At 34.8% G+C, this 14,181-nt stretch overlaps 1 pseudogene; it reads right to left on the bottom strand.

Annotated features, from left to right (window-relative positions):
* Nucleotides 1–327: 327 nt before the first annotated feature.
* On the bottom strand, nt 328–4,625 carry LOC132253521 (uncharacterized; annotated as a pseudogene).
* Nucleotides 4,626–14,181: the final 9,556 nt, after the last annotated feature.

Raw genomic sequence — 14,181 nt, 5'->3', positions numbered from 1 at the left:
ATGGTGATTGTAGAATGGTATCAACGTATCTTAGACTTATGTTGGTACCTAAATTGAAAAAACTCTAGGTGATTGTAGATCAAGTTTCTTCTGTACTTTTATTCTCATCGGTTGCCAATATATATACACAGAGAAGAGATCCATCAAGACTCCTAAACAAGGAAAACTCCTAAACAAGGTAAAACTAAACAAGGAAGAAAATATGTACAAATTACAAACACAATATTTGCCTACCATGCCAATCAAGGCTTACCAAAAACTTGCCAATCAAGGCTTACCATAATCGGCTTGCCAATCAAGGCTTACCATAATCGCTAATACCCCCCCTCAAGTTGGTGTATGAGGATTCCGAACGCTCGACTTGCGAAGAAGAAAGTCAAACTATCGTTTTCCCAAAGCTTTCGTAAAAATGTCTGTGAGTTGCATGGAAGTATGAACATACTTAGTGTGAATAGCACCATTTTGTATCTCATCACGTACAAAGTGGCAATCAACTTCAATATGCTTTGTTCGTTCATGAAAAATGGGATTAGCTGCTATGTGTAAAGTCGCCTGACTATCACAGTACAAATGTATAGGGTCAGAATGCATCATACCAAGGGTAGACAACAATCCTTTCAACCATTTCAATTCACAAGTTGTGGTTGCCATGGACCTATATTCTGCTTTAGCCAAAGAGCGAGACACCGTATGTTGCTTCTTGGTTTTCCAAGAAATTGGCGAATTACCCAAAATAATAAAATAACCATTCAAAGATCTTCGTGTTAAAGGACATCTGGCCCAATCTGAGTCACAATAAGCATACAGTTTCAGGTCACAATTAGAACGCAAAAGGATCGAACAACTCTCAAAGTTGCTTCCCAATGTTCATTCTTCGGTTGCTGCATGAACTGAGCAAGCATATGCACACAATAAGACAGTTCTGGTCGGGTAATTGTTTGGTAGATGAGCCGACCCACCAGGCGTCTGTATTGTCCAGGATCACGTAAATCAGAATTCACAGCAAGTGCTAATTTATGGTTTTGTTCAAGAGGAGTCCCAGCCGGTTTGGCTCCCAACAGCCCAAGCTCAGAGATGATGTACAGTGTATACTTGCATTGACATAAGAAGATACCATATGAGTTCCTCGCAACTTCAATTCCCAAAAAATATTTTAGTTTTCTTAGATCCTTCATATGAAAACATCGACTCAAATAATCTTTGAACTGTTGCACAGTCGTTCCATCATTTCCAAATATAATTAGATCATCAACATAGACAAGAACATTAAGTTGAATGTGTTGAGCTTCATAAGTAAATAATGAGTAATCAAAATACGACTACTTAAATCCATAACTTATCAGCGTCGTTGCTAACTTGGCAAACCAACACTTGGGTGCCTGTTGTAGACCATATAATGACTTTCGAAGTCTACGGACTTTACCTAGTGTTGGAGATAGAAAACCAGGCGGCATCTGCATATATACCTCTTCATCTAACTCACCATGTAGGAAGGCATTATGTACATCCATTTGATGCAGTTCCCAACCCTTCGCAGCTGCAATGGCAAGAAACGTTCGCATTGTGACCATCTTTGCTATCGAGGCAAAAGTCTCATTGTAATATATGCCTTCGACTTGTTTGTTTCCAAGAATCACTAAGCACACCTTGCATCTCTCCATGCTTCCATCAGAATTATATTTAATCTTGTAGACCCATTTGCTCCCAATTGCTTTCTTCTCAGGAGGCAAGTCTTCTACTGTCCATGTTTCATTGTCTTCAAGAGTCTATATCTCCTTTCTCATCGCCTCTCTCCAACATTCATCTTTTATTGCCTCAGCATAAGTGCTTGGTTCACACCCTATGGTAACAGTTGCTAGAAAGAACTAATGTTGTGCAAAAAATTTATTACAATTCACATAATGTGCTAAATGATAGGGTGTACTTGAGAATTTTGGCTGGAACGATGAACTCGATGAGGGGCTTACTCGAATGGTATGTGTTACATAGTCTTTCAACCGAATAGAAGGTTGCTTAACCCTTTCTCCCTTGCCAAACTATTTATCAGACACCATAGGTCTTGACACGTCGGTGCCCCCCCTGTCTCCTACTTCAGTATTCCCATCAGTAGCCATCTCCATATTATGACCCATCTCAACATCAATCTCGTGCTCTACATCTGAGACAGAAGCCTACTGCTCCTCCATGTCATTCTGCATATACGGGTCTTCATCATCTGCAGAGAAATCCACGACTCTATTCTCGGTCAAGGAAGAGTTAACAACATTGTTGAAGTACAGAAATTCTGCTTCAACAAAGATTACATCCCTTGAAACAAAATATTCGCCGCTTTCCAAGTCATATAACCGCCAACCTTTCTTTCCAAACGGATACCTAACAAAAATATATTTTCGGCTCTGATTAGAAAATTTGTCTTTATCCTGATTCTGGTCATGGGCATAGCACAAACACCCCAAAGTTTGAATGTGCTTATAGGAGGGGGCTTGTCCGTATAAGATCTCATATGGTGTCTTACCATCTAGTAAAACATATGGTGTCCTGTTAATCAAATATCCAGCTGTAAGAACACATTCACCCCAAACTCAATAGGTAAATGTGCCTGAAATCGCAGGGCTCTCGCTACATTGAGAATATGACGATGCTTTCTTTCTACATGCCCATTCTGTTGTGGTGTCCCGACACACGAAGTTTGATGTAAAATTCTATGTTCAGCAAAATATTTTGTCAAACACATAAACTCAGTACCATTATCACTCCTAACAATTTTCACATTTTTTTCAAATTGTCGTCTCACCATTACGATGAAATTTTTAAGAACACAAGCAACCTCATCTTTTCTATTTAAAAAATATATCCACACTGCACGTGAACAGTCATCAATGATTGTTAAGAAATAAATACCTCCACAAGAAGCAGGAACCCTATAAGCTCCCCATAAATCACAATGAATCAGGTTAAAACATTCTTTAGCTTTATTATCACTAAAAAAGAACACTTCTCTAGTTTGTTGAGCTCTAAAACAAATATCAAAAAACTTATTCTTCACACCATCATTTCTACCAACACTATCAACTTCATAAATTAAATCTACTACCCTAGAAGAGGGATGACCCATTCTTTTATTCCAGAGCTCATAAGACGCAATACTAGTTGTCTTGTAAGCACGAATAGGAGCCACTCCCATGAGAAAATAAATCCCCTCGCGTTGTTCACCCGCTCCAATCAGCATCCTCGAATTGCGGTCATGTATAACACAAATTTTATTAGTGAATTGAACAACAAGATTGGAATCATCAAGAAGCTGCGACACAGAAATCAAATTGCATTTCAATTTTTCTCCAAGAGTCACAGTTCCTTCTTTCAAAGCTTTGGTCTCTGCTCCATTTGGCAACCCAACCGGACAAGGCATAATATCACATAAGTCATTCAAACATTCATATGTGCCGATCATGTGATGCGAAAACCTTGTGTTAATAATCCAAGGCAAAATATTTTGCTCACCTGTCAACCTCTCATTAGCACCACCTTTGTGTGAGTTTAACATGGTAAGAAGTGTGACCCATTGTTCGTCACTCAACCCACTAATTCCTGTTCTATCAGAATCAGTCACAACACTTCTCCCACCATCAGTTCCTGACGTTTGAACTGCATTGGCTCTAGCAGTCCCTCCACGTCCTCGTCTTCCACTTGTACCTTGCTGAACACCACGTCCACGCCCACCACTATGCCCACCTGTGGTTGTGCGTGGCTTATCATCCCACCATTCTGGATAACCAATCCGTTGAAAGCAACTATCAGCTTCATGTCCCTTCCGCTTGCAATTTGAGCAAATCAAGGTCTTGTCTTTTCCATTCCCCTCTGGGTTTCGACCACTAGCCTGCACTGCAAAACTCATGGGACTGCCTCTTTTTTCCTTTGTTCAAGTCATGGTCCGTACTCATTCTTGTTATACGATCATAACATAAACTCGATTTAGATTCGGCAAAGGTTCGATGCTCAGGATATTGGAACATACTGTCCCATATCCATCTTCATCTAATCCCATCAAGAATTGATGAACTCTTTCTTCTTTCCGCTTCTTCTCCAACTGAGTGCTAATGTTACATTTACACCCAGTACAAGTACATACTGGAATTGAGTCATAATTGTTCAGTTCGTCCCAAAGAGACTTGGGTCGACCATAATAGACAACTATGTCTTGCCCTTCCTGCTTGCAATTCACAAGATTTGATTTCAATTGTTGTACACATGGACCATTCCTAATAGAAAATCACTGCTTCCCAAAGTTCCTTTATGTTTTCCATGTAAGATATGGTTGATGGAAGTGTGGGTTCAATGGTGTTAAACACTCATGAGACAAACATTGAATTGATGGTCCACCAATCTTCAAGTTCTGGTGAATCGTTGTCCAATTGTTTGATGGATCCATCCACGAATCCATATTTCTTTTTGGCTCGCAAAGCAGTACGCACAGCACGTGCCCATTCATCATAGTTCTCACCTTTCAGTTGAACTTGGGTAATTATATTACCTGGATTATCTTTGGAAGTCAATGCATAGGGGGTCAACATTTTTCTATTAGAGTTGGACCCTCCATCATCTCCTTTCTTCCCATCACCAACCATGATGATATATGTTTAGCTCACAATGGCTCTGATACCATGAAAAAACTCTAGTGATTTTGGATCAATTTTCTTCTGTACTTTTATTCTCATTGGTTGCCAATATATATACACAGAGAAGAAATACATCAATACTCCTAAACAATGTAAAACTAAACAAGGAAGAAAATATGTACAAATTACAAACACAATATTTGCTTACCATGCTAATCAAGGCTTACCATAATCGGCTTGCCAATCAAGACATACCATAATCGCTAATATAAATCAATGATGCTAACCCTTGCTATCAACATAAGCCAATGTTGATGGTGAAATACTGTCAAGCAGGGTCTTCTTCCTTGTAGTAATTATAGTGTATAATGATCATTTAAATCTTATTGGCACGTTAGGTTTTCTCTCTAAGAGACTCCTTTTGAAATTTCTTCAATCTCTACATGATCCCTTTCCCTTAAGGGGTTATAAAGAGTATTTATAGGCAAAAACCCAAAGAGTTTTAGTTTTGGAAGAGTTCTAAATCCAATTTGTGCGTGAAAAAATCTTGCTAGAATTAGCATGACCGCTCAAGCCAACTAAAGCACTGCTTAAGCTCCTTGGGCGCTTGATCAGTGTGGATCTCTTAAACGATCCTTCAATTTTTTAAAATATTAATTTTAAAGCATTTTGAATTCAAAAGAAAAACTGATTCTCTCTATACCTTAAAAAAGCTTAACTTGCCACAAGTTAAACCTTTTTAAACATACCTGTGACTTCCCGGTTGGACAAACAGTAACTCGTGATCTTTAATAGAGAGCAAGTCACTATCTAAAAGGACTTCTATAGTTAAATGTTAAAAGGAACAAATCCCTTACATACAAACAAGACTCAATGTCCTAACAATCTCCCCATTTGGAAATTTTGTGACAACATTATTACATAAACCCATATGAACTCTCCTAATAGAGTTTACATAATACACATTAATGCTCAATTGAAATTAAAATAAGGGAATGTTTTGCCTCATCTTATAGTGCTTATCTTCTATCCTTATAACCTGACACATATAGAAAACTATACCAAAGGTAAAGTAATGTGTGGGGTAAGATATGATCAAAGCAACAAAATAGGATGGTTAGAGAATTTGCTTAATGCATTGTGAAAACATGAAAGAGGAATAGATCCTTATAGTGACACCAATGTACAAAGCTAAGCTTGAAAGGAATATAGATGTATGCAAATCAACTAAATATAATAGAAGCTTGATAAGTCACGATAGTTCAAAAATAAAGCTTAGAGATGTATCTCCAACCAAAAAATTGGTAGTGAAGATCACAAGAATAAGCTTATGTGACTCATAATAGTTATAGAGAGATAGACAATTCAAGTAGAAATATCTTGCAAGAAACATTTATATCAAGTATATTTCTTTAACTTTGAAGTTATGCTTTCATCGGTTGATTTTGTTTCCTCCAATGTCTCTATTAGAAACCTTGGATTACTTTGTTTCTTATTCCTAAAACTTGTAGGGTGCATGTAAACTATCCTAGGCATCTCTAAATCTATCACAACATAAACACATGGCTATAAAAACCATATTGGGACAAAAATCTAAAGAAAAGGTGCTCATACTTGGATCTAGATGTTCCCAGATCAATTTCTTGCGGTGAAGAACATGCTTGAAGGTCTCATACACCCAAGATCTTCTGCCCGATGACTCGAACCACAGTCTTGGCACTCTAAAAAGTGGGCTTTGGAAGGGAGTAAGTTATGACTCTCTCTCTCTCTATCTCTTTCTCTCTTTGGAGGTTGAAGACAACTCTCACCAAAAGGTTATGAAAACCCTAATCCCTAAGAGGGTATTTATAGGGTTGCCTACACCTAAGTGACTTGAGTCCATCAAGGCTTAGGTCACTTAGTCTAGCCTAAAATAAGCCCTAATTGATTAATTAACCACATAAGGCCAACTAATTAATCAATTAACCCAATCTAGAGACCTTATTCATTAACCGTTGTGCAACCTTGCATAATTACTAAAACTCCCTTATGCACAAGAATGAACTTAGAACCAATCCAACCCTCATAAACCATGTCGTCATGGTATATTAGCTTAGAGCAGGGACCATTGGGACCCATAAGAGTGTTGGCTCCTTTAGAGTCCAATTCTGAAGTTGATTCAACATTCCACTAAAAAGAATCAATTACACTCTAATACTCTATGTAAATAACAACGAGATGAAGCTCGGGTCCGTGACCTACTATCCATTGTATGCAAACTCCCCATCAATTGGTGTCTGTAATCTAACAAGGTAGTCTTATCACCTATCAAGATTACCTCTCAAATCCTTGAGTTACAGATCTTACTTATTATGTGATTAACTAACATACTCTAGCCCCAAGGAGCATATGTCAAATTCCACTAAAGGAATTATTGTGACCACAAATTTCATGATCATATGTCTTTTGGATCACCTAAGGAGACACACTATTTCAATCCTATGAGATATCATGATACCTTTATTGAGAATACCTGTTGCCACCAACCTCCATCAAAAGTAACCCAATCCATAAGGATATATGACCACTTTAGGGTCTCACCATAAGTCAAAGCCTTTTGTTAATTTTGGCATAGACTCAATATCCTCTCAAGGTTGAGAGTCTATGTAGTATAATAGCATGGTGAATCATGACAATTGTTAGCCTTATGTCATGATTCACCATAGGTCCTGTCCAATATGCATCACATACAATAGTACACTTATCATGGGAAACCCATTCCAAAGACCAAGACAAGTCATCCTTCCAATTAGGAGGTGGTACATTATAGTCTCTACTGGATTGCCTAAATTTATGAATCGATTGTGGACAACTTATTTACTCACAAAGAACCTAGGACTTGTATCTTCTGTGGAACTCTTAATGCACACAAGTCATATACAATGTAAAAAACATGGTTTGAATGCTCAAATCAATGTCAATACACCAAAAGGATAGTAAAGGGATAGTTAAATCTAATTTTGTTACATCATGTCTTGCTTTTAGGGGCTCAATCCCAACAATCTCAAGTTTAATTTCCTCCAATATTTCAATTAATTTCCCTTAAGAATTAGATAAATAAAAGAATGAATTGAATTAAGTAATTCATTCAAAAATTACTAACTGCCCTTTTAGTCAATGAATTTCTTAATTTTCTTTTCTCAAATAGCTTTCAAAAGTAATATGCTCCCTCTATTTAAATGAGTCAAATATGGTTAATGATCTCCTATTTTTTGTCACAAAATTGGTAAAACATATAGCATATGAATAGGAAAGAACACAAGAGATAAAGATAAAGAAGAACATCATATATATAAAACAAAAATATGATTCTACATATATAAGACATGCAGTAAAATAATAAATCCAAATCAATAGATACATAATATATATATATATATATATATATATTATGAAGAAGGTAGATGAGGGGCAAAACTCGAGGCACCCTGAGAGTAAATCTAGGATATGATATAGTTAAGTTGACTTCGGAGCTCACGGAGCTGAATTTCCTATGGGTCCATCCTCAGATGAAGACATGCCATGGAATTCAAAGTCTCTCGAGAAGTTGGGTCGACGAAAGAAGATGCATCATGAGTAGCTCATGAATAACTCACACAACCTCGAATGGAGTGAGTATGAGAAGCAGGCTCTGGATAATCTACCTCTAGAATCGCATCTTGCTCTATAAATAACTCAAAGCTCATTCTTTTTTGCTAATAACTCAAGTTCTACATCTAGAGCTGCTTCTTAAGGACCATGGTGAGTTGAGGGTGCCATGTGTCCATAAACGTGGCTGTAGTGCTTAGCCCAAGAGCTCTCATCTAAGTAGGCATGGGAAGACTAGACCCCTAAGTTGGGTCAATCTCAAAGCCTACATTCTCTAAGATATGGGAAATAACGAGGGCGAAAGGAACACCACCTTCTTAGTAAGAAAAATCGTGATACGGAGTGATCACTTCCAAAATCACCTAGCCAATATCAAATTGCTAGTAAAAATGAATGGTGTGTATAAACCAAGTAGACAATCAACAAATTTGGGACTAATGGATTGAGGGGTGAAAGGAGTAAGTGAAAAATGTCACAAAAAATCATATTAGCTTGGAGAAGCCAACAGTGGAGATATAAGAAAGAAGAGAGCAGGGAACATCATAAAAGGAGCTAGGAATGACATCAAGCTTCCCTTTTGTAAGAGCCTGAAACTCTGGAAAGAAAGATGGAAGGAGAGACTCAAGTTGCGAAATGCTAAGGTTGTTAATCATACAACCTACCTTTTTTAGCCACCTTAGAGACTTTGGTTAAGGAATTTATCTGACCTCTTATTATGACCCTTAGCAACCTCAAATTAGATCTAAGATTTTTGTTTTTTTTTTTTAAGATAGCTTGTTTAGGTACACCTTTAGGATACCATATTTAGGCATATCTAGATACATTTTCTTTAGGTTACTTAAGCGCATTTCAAATCAACTAAGGTCACTCAAGCACATTTATAGGCATACCTAATCCATTAGGCCTAGCCCACCAAGGCTCTCCTAGGCCCGCCTAAGATCACCTAGGCCCACCTAAGCACAGACCTTAGGTTCACATTAGCCCACTTAGATTCATCTGGCCCACTTAGGTTCACCTAGACCCACTTAGGTTCACTTAGACCCGTTAGGTTCACCTAGGCCTACTTAGATTCATCTAGGCCAATCTAGACACATCTAGGCCCACTTAAGTTCACCTAAGCCCACTTAGGTTCACCTAAACCTACTTAGGTTCACCTAGGCCCACTTAGGCCCAATTAGATTCATCGAGGCCCACTTAAATTCATTTAATCCCACTTATGTTCACCTAAACCTACTTAGGTTCACCTAGGCCCACTTAGATTCACTAAGGCACAACTCAACCCATTTAGGTCACCTTTAGGTAATTCCTGCATAGCTCACATAATTTGCATGATTTGCATTTTTAACACTTGCATGTGCTTGATTTCTTATTTATTTATTTATCTATTTATTTTATTTTGTTTATTTATTATTTTTTTAGTTATTTGTGTATTTTTATTTATTTTTAGAAAATTGCAAGTGTTTGATGTCTTTATTTTTTGTTCCTATTGTTTTTTAAAAATTTGCATGAGATTGAAGTTTTTAATTTTTTTTTTATAAATTATGTGAACTAGTATTTTGATTTATATATATATATATATATATATATAAGTGCATGTGATTCACTGTATTTATTTATTTATTTTCTATTCTTATGATTTTTAATTCTAAATTTTCATTCTTTTTTTACATAAGATTCTGGCGATTTTCAAATGGAAATAGTGGTCGCATTGGGAAGCAATTTTCTGCATGGCAAGGAGAGTAAGGAAAGAGAACTTTCCATATGAGGAAGACATTCACATGATTGAGTAATAATTTGTTGGTAAGCCCATGCCATTGGAAAATTGAAAAGAGATGATTCTTTAAGGCACCGTTATTGGATAAGGAAATTGGAAATTTGAAGAGGGGTTGGGAGATGCAGAAGAATTTTATTTTATTTTTTTAAAAAAGGTTCACATGCATAAGGACATCTTTGGAATGTGTATATGAGCTGCCACTTGTTTGAGAGAGTCCATGCCATTTTGGAGATATTTGGAAATAGACTTTGAGAAATTTTTTTGGATAAACAGGATTAAACCATAGTGAGGATATTGAGAGCACATTTTTAGAATATGAGGGATCACGAGAACTTTTTTTTTATGAAGGCTATGTTTTAGAGAGGATTCCTAACGACATGCTTTAAAGGAAGGCCTCCATAGCCAACACGCACCATAGGGTATTATTTATTTTTTATTATTATTATTTTTTTGGATGGGGGAAGGTCTTATGACCCAAGGAGAATATGCAAAATTGAGAGAACAAATTTTTCTTATTGACAATGTTTTTCCATCTCTTTTCTACTACAATCTCCTTATTTTATATAAAGTACTAAATAGAAATAGAAATAGAAATTGAATAATATAGAATCCAAATAAAATAAACTAATCCAAAGGATCTTTTATTCCCTAAACTAAATAGAAACTAATTAGGAATAGAAACTAAACAAAATATAAACTAATTCTAAGGATCCTTTATTTCCTAAAGTAAATTGAAACTAATTAGAATAGAAACCAAAGATCGAGGGATCCTAAGGATTTTTTATTCGGGTCGTAACATTCTCTCATTTATCAAAAGAAGCCTTATCCTTAAGGCTAAAATTGTAGAAACTTTTGTTGAATCTTGCAAGCATCTTCCCATGTTGCATCTCTTGGAAACAAGTTGGACAACTGCCTTATTGTTTCTTTTCAACTTTATTTTTCTCACCCCCCTAACATTATTTTCAACTTCATATGTTTCTTCCACTTCACTTTCATGGCCATCTAATAAAAAAAATTTGCTTTCTTTTACATTGATGATTAAGTTCATACTTGTCATCACAATAATAATAAAGCTTTTTTTTCTCGTCTTTCTTGCATCTTTGTGGCTAAATTCCGCTTAGTGGGTGGTAATTGGCTATTTTGATTAATTTTTATTCCCATAGAGTTCAATGTACTCTCCTTACCTTCATTAGAGTTCTTGACTATTTTGAGGAATGCTTTCATTGTCCCTTCTTATAGCAAGGCTAACCCGATGGCTTGGGATAGTGTGCTTTGGTGAAACATGGCAACTTGATTTTTTATTGTTTTTGCCAAGCCACTAATGAAACATTGAACAAAAGACTCCTCTGATAACCCACTAGTTCTGACCATCAATGCCTCAAATTACTCTTGATATGCCCCAATTGTAGCAACCTATTTTGGTTTGGTTATTTGCCCAATAAGACTATCATAAGTAGTAGGGTCGAACAAAGAAACAACATTCATAGAAAACTATTGCCAATGGATCGCCTTATTACTAGCCTCGTACCCTTGAAACCATTCTAAAGCTCTTCCTTCTAAATGTAAGGAAACCAATCCTACCTCCTTATGATCTCCAATTCCATTAATTTTAAAAATCTATCACATTTGTAAATCCACCCACTTGGATTCACACCTCAAAAATTTGGAAAATTGAGTTTGGATAATCTAGTTTGAAAGAATTTTATATTGTGTGAATGATAAGCCATCTCGTTTCTATTAATTGAAACACTATCCCTATTACTTGACTCCTCCTTTCTAGAAGTCATATGTTTGAATTTCAAGTTTATTGCTGCATAGTAGTGGATTTTGAGAAGAAGATAAAGGGCTATCCATGGAAATATAGAAGCCACAATTTTTTTTTTAAAGATCAAGCCACATACCATTGCATGAGGGAACATGACTTGAGCCTTTTCTTAAAGGAGCCATACCCCCAGCCACGTAGAGGGGATCATCCACCACACAATCATCCATAATTTGAAACACATACAACCCACACACATTTTGTTTTGGGAGGTAAATAAAAATTTATTTTTGTTTTTAGTTTAGTTTTCAATTCATTATATAGATTGAAAAAGTTCAATTTTTTGGTTTGTTTTTATTAAGTTTAGATTGATTACATTAACCCATAAAAGTTTTAAATTTATTTAATTTGGTTTGGATTCTTCATCTAAGCTTGAAAAATTGAGACTTAGTATAATTTAGTTTTAGATTCATTTGTTGGTTTGAAAAGTTAAGAGTTTTTTTTTTTTTTTTTGAAAGTCTTTGTTTTAATTTTATTTTGGTTTATGTTTTAAGTCATCTTTAGGTTTAAAAGTTTTCATGAATTTTAGTTTGTTGATGTAATTGATCCTATATGCTAAAGATTTGTTTTCAATTTGTTTGGTTTGAATCCTAGTTATTTATTGTTTTATAATTTTGTTTGGTTAGTTTGAAATAAATCCAATGCTATTTAACTTATGTTTTGAGTTTATATTTGTTTGGTGTGAACCCTAGTTATTTATTGTTTTAGGATTTTGTTTGGTTAACTTGAAATAAATCAATGCTACTTAATTTATGTTTTGAGTTTATATTTGTTTGATTGAATCCTAGTTATTTATTGTTTTAGAATTTTGTTCGGTTAGTTTGAAAATAAATCATATGCCATTTAATTTATGTTTTGAGTTTATATTTGTTTGAGTTGGATCCCAGTTATTTATTATTTTAGAATTTAATTTGGTTAATTTTTCATGATTATATGCTTCTTAAAAATTCTTCGAAAATTAGTTTAGTTAAGATTCATGTTAAGTTATTTTTTTGAAGTTCTTTGTATGCTAGTTTAATAAAAATCCATGTTAGGTCATTTGTTAAATCTATTTGAATGTTAGTTTAGAAAAAAAATCATTTCACAATATATACATATTTTAAAGTTCTTTGAATGCTAGTTTAGTTAAAATTCCATGTTTTAGTTTTAAAATTTTAGTTTAGCTTGTATTATTAGTTTTTCATGTGTTAGGTTCCTTTGTTTATGTTATTTTATGTGTTATTTGTTAATTTATTAATTAGAGATTAGTATATATATATTTTTAAAAAAAATTTAGGCTTAGTTTCCATTAATTTGTCGTGTTAATTTTACATTTTCAAAATCCCATGTTTATTTTTACGAAGTTAGTAGTTTGTAATGTTACTACATATACTTTCAATATCCTATGTTTTAGTTCCATATATAAATTTAGTGCAAGCTTGTGTTTTTAGTTCTTTATGTTTGGGTCCCTTTGAATATGTTATTTTATGTGTTTATAATTATTTATTGTTGGTTTATTGATTAAAGATTAGTTTATGTAGGAGTTGTATATATGACTTGCGTGACAATCATGTTTCTGTATACTCTGATCATTTTTGTTATGCAATTTCAATACCAAGCACGCTAAGATTTCTTTTCTTTATCATTTATTACTATAATTTTGATCTAACATCTCATGTCTTGTGGAAGCACATTATAAGTTATCTATGCTATTCAAGTACGTTTCTTACCTTCACATTTTAATTTCATAAATTATGTATTGTTTCATATATGATCGTTATGTATGCTTCATATGTAATTGTCATCGTATTTAACATATCTTTTTGATTATTTTTTTAACTTGTCAGGTTTGATTAAGAGACTAGGGCAAAATGCATGTTGTGTGTTTTATTTTCTAAACTAACCATTGATGTTTTACCGATAGCGCATTGAATTGTAGTCTAGGTACACACCCTAACTCTTGTTTATGATTAAGATATGAATTCTTGTTTGGCATCCGAGTGTTAGTAGAATTTTAAAATCACCTTACCCTATTTAGGTATCTACAATCAACTAACTAATTGTCATACTCCTCTCAACTTAGCTAATAGAGACCTTTTTAGGGCTTAGAGGGGTGTTACCACTTTGAGGTTCCTTCCTGATAGGTAACCTGATCCCCAAGCCTAGACTTAGAATTTTGTTTTTTTGAAGATATGCTTTTCCAAAATAATGGAGTCACTTTTTTTAAGGTTTTATTTCTTGTCTTATTTTCCCTTTTAAGATAAAATAAAATAAGTGGCGACTCCGATTTTACCAAAAATAATTTTTCATCATCAAAAGCAAGTTTCGTGAATTGAGTGGGAATGCACATGAAATTTGCAAGT

Source organism: Vitis vinifera, chromosome 3 (genome assembly GCF_030704535.1).
Source record: "Vitis vinifera cultivar Pinot Noir 40024 chromosome 3, ASM3070453v1".
NCBI classification, from domain to species: Eukaryota; Viridiplantae; Streptophyta; class Magnoliopsida; order Vitales; family Vitaceae; genus Vitis; species Vitis vinifera.
The sequence above is the reverse complement of the archived record's forward strand: the minus strand, read 5'-3'. Positions and strand labels throughout refer to the sequence as shown.